We start from the raw sequence: 3,969 nt of genomic DNA on the forward strand, positions 1-3,969 counted from the left end.
CCTAGGGCCATACCATGACTGCATTGTCTTTAACCAGGAGCTCTGACTGCTCTAGATTCCCTGCCTATCTCTCTGATTTACCTGTGCTTTTTGTGAATGTATTGAAAACATTGAACTTTTTTTCATTCTTTAATTTTTAATAGTTTTATAATTGTCACTTAATTAAGCTTTAATAGTCTATTGAAAAAAGAGAAACCAATACCTGTTGGTAAGCTGTTCTGTTTTCATTATGTCTGACAAGTGAGAGAAATGAAGAAACAAGGGAAAATATTTATGTCTTCTGGAAGATGTATGGCATGTAATGGGCTTGGACTTTGCTCGTCCTGGGAAAAGGGGTAATTCTTCAAAACCACAAGATGTTCAGATGACATTCAAATGTGCCTGTTGCAGCTAATGTCTTATGTCTGTGATTACTGTGAGTCACTTTTCAATTTTCACCAGTTCAATTTCAAATGAAGTGGGAACCTTTGCCTACCCTGGTTTGTGTAAGTGGAAAGAGGGTGGGCCTTGGAGGAGGAGAGACCTTGATTCAAGTGCTAGTGTGAGAGTCTCCTAGTCATATATGATTATTCACATGTTACTTAAACTCTGATCTGTTTCCTTATAATTAAATGGGGATAATATTTTCCTCACTGGGGTTTTCTTGTGATTAAGTGTAATGTGAAAACCCCTGGCACTACCCTAGCTAGCTCTCCTTGCCAATTCTTCTAACACTTTCCCTGGAAGTTTGCCACTCAAGTCTCAAGCCTTAGAGTAACTAAAATTTTTAAAAAGTGTGGTGAATTTTTCACTCATTATAATTATATTTAAACACTACATTTATTTTTTTAGGACTTAGAAAAATACACCAGAATTATTAAACAAGGCATCTATGTCATCATTTCAGTGTTCAATGCAAACGTTTTGAAATGATTTCATCTTTCATATTAAAGGCAATTTGGAGAGCAGCAAAAGGGCCATGATGAAAGAATATTGAAATAGAAAATCACTTATTTAATATTTAATATTTATCTAAAAGTCAAGTATAGGTGAGTTCTCATTTATTTTTACCCAAATCACTTTCAGAACTTGATCCATATCTCTATGTTAACTTCTATTATCTGTTCTTGATTTTGACATCTATAAATCCTTTCTTACTCTCTTTCCAAACAAAACTAATTCAGAATCTTCAGGGTTGTCCTTATTGAAGCTAAACAGAAATTGTTTCCAATGTGAAGTAAACAATTCAGATGGCTGACCTATATAAGAGAAGAATCAAAATGCAATGGTAATGATAAGAGAATACTTCCTTATATGTTTCAAGGCTATGCATTATTCCGCATATACTCTTAGATTATTTAATTGCTCCTTATAATGATTCTGCAAGGTTCTTCCATGATTTAGAAAACATTTAAAGGATAAAAAGCACCCAGTTCATATTCTGAGGCTAGTCTAATCTTGATGCCCAAACGAGACAAGATAAAACAAGAGAAGAAAATTATTGCCCCTTTTACCTGTGAACATAGATGCAAAAATCCTAAATAATGGTTTTACTTTTTTTTTTACTTCCTTATTGAAGCTAAACTTACAGTGAAGCACATAGTCTTAAGTGCACAGCTAGATGTGTAACCCCAAATCAGGATATGGAAAAGTTCTAGAACTCAGCAGGTTCTCTTGTATCATCTCTCAATTAATATAAATGAAACCATATGATTTTGTGTATGTGTGTGTGTGTGTGTGTATGTGTGTGTGTGTGTCTGGCTTCTTTTGCTCAATATTATGTCTATGAGAATCAATTATGTTGTATATATAGTAGTTTTTTCATTGCTGTCTATTAGTCTATTATAAAATGATATTATTTACCCATTTTACTTTGATGAACATTTGGGTTATTTTCAATTTTGGTGCTCTTGTGTGGTTGGAAGCCGGCCACTGGATATGTTGGTTCTGGGACCTTTGAGAGGGGCTCCGTTGCAGGTCAAAGTCATCTACTGTGTGTGCCCTTCCTAGGACTACTTGGTATGAACTACAGAGTGATCTGCAGATGGTTGCTATTCGTGCTGTACTTGAAAGTGTCTGGGAGAAGCTAAACTTTGAACTGAGGCCAGCTGCCACTAGTGCTGGGATTGGAATTGCTTAAAAAGAGGTACGGGGCATGTCAAGGCCAATGCTGCACCCAAAAAAGAATCCCTCTAACATTTGTAGCATGTCTGGAATAAGTGTGGGGTCTTCCCAAGTGTCTACTTTGAAGAGAATAACATTCATTTGAAAATGCAAGTTCTTTTATTTTTTTAAATAAACCTAAATTTATTCATAATATTGTGATAAGGAGAATAATGTTTCCCCATCCCCAAATGTCCATGTCTTAACTCTCAGAACTGTGAATATGTTATGTTACAGGGCAAGGAAGAATTAATTTTGTTAATCAGCTGACTTAGAGATGAGAAGATTATCTTGGATATCCAGTGACCCAAGAGTCCTTATAGGTAAAAGATGGCAGGAGAGTCGGTATCAGAGTGATGCAACGTGAAAAAGACTCATCCACTTGCTGCTAGCTTTGTAGATAGAAGGGGGTGAGGGGCCAAAACTGTGGGCAGCTTCTAGAAACTGGAAAAGGTAAAGAAATGATTCTTTTCTACCTGGAGCATCTAGAAAAAAATGCAGCCTTGTTGCCCCTTAATTTTAGCCCAGTGAGACCCATTTCAGACTTCTGACCTCTAGAACTGTACAATAAAATTTGTGTTGCTTTAAGCCATCAAGTTTATGGTGATTTGTTATAGGAGCAATAGGAAACTGATACAATACTATTCTTCATCATGCCTCATGCTATGGGTTAAGTTTAAAATGATAGTTTTTTTGTTTGTGTCTTTAATAGTCTAGAAGGCTTAGAAGCAAGATAAAGATCACTTTCAGAAAAGAGAGAAAGGAATATATCAAAAAATTATCACCTGAGGTTTAGATGTTAGTAAGAAATGTTCTCCACTATTTAGAGGAAAGGTTATCTTCCTCTCCCGTTCCCCAGGCAGAGATTACCCACAGTTTGCAGCACATTTTGGAGCTTAGAATGAGAATGGAGGATAAATAAGGGTCTTGTGCTATGGACAGAGCAAATCATTGAAGAGAATTTTACCTTGGGCAGAATGGCTTATGTTTGTGGAAATTTTGAAAAGATTAAACTGATGAAGCTTCTATTTATAGAATTATTCTGATTGTTTCTGTTTCCCCCAGGCTACTGGAGGTAAATACATATGCTATTCATCGAGGAGTCTGTTTTGTGTGTGTGTAGAAATATAAGCGATATTGTATCTGCAACTTTCAGGTATATTAAAGCTACAGAAAAAGGGGACAATTCAAAAACAATAGTGTGTATGTTGACATGAAGTGAGGATGATTATTTTGTAGCACGATTTTGTGGAAGGAGGGGCACAGAATTTATAGGCTATGAAACATTGAAGTTTAAAGGTGAAAGGAACATTTACTGAAAATGGATCACAGGGAAGGATTCAAATCAGAGAATCTCAACAGAACGAGTACAGCCAGAAGAGGCAAAGGAAATAAATAGGCCAAGTGAGCTAATGGTAACTGAAAGAATTAAATAAAATAAGCAGAGTCATTTACAACTTTATCAGGGAAAAAAAATACAAGAGAGAATGGTCCATCAATAAATGAGGAGGGAGGAGAAATCAATGTTAGTTGTAAAATGTCTGAGCTATTGAACTGCTGTTTTCAAGTCTGTCTTTATGAAGAAATAGGGGTCTGGATAATTAGGAAGTAATTAAGGTTGCACCGACTTTGAGGCACTATTGATAATAAATAAGTAAATAATTACCAATTGCATTAACAAAATGTGTGCATGTATAAAATAAATGTATTCTATAATAAATTTCCTTGATCTAATGGTAATTATTACACCACTTGTGAAATTTGCAATGGCTTGGTGTGGCGGGAAAACCTACCTCTAAACATGCACAATGAATTAAATACAGTGAT

The sequence above is a fragment of the Pteropus medius genome, unplaced genomic scaffold, assembly GCF_902729225.1.
Source record: "Pteropus medius unplaced genomic scaffold, Ma_sr-lr_union100, whole genome shotgun sequence".
NCBI lineage: Eukaryota > Metazoa > Chordata > Mammalia > Chiroptera > Pteropodidae > Pteropus > Pteropus medius.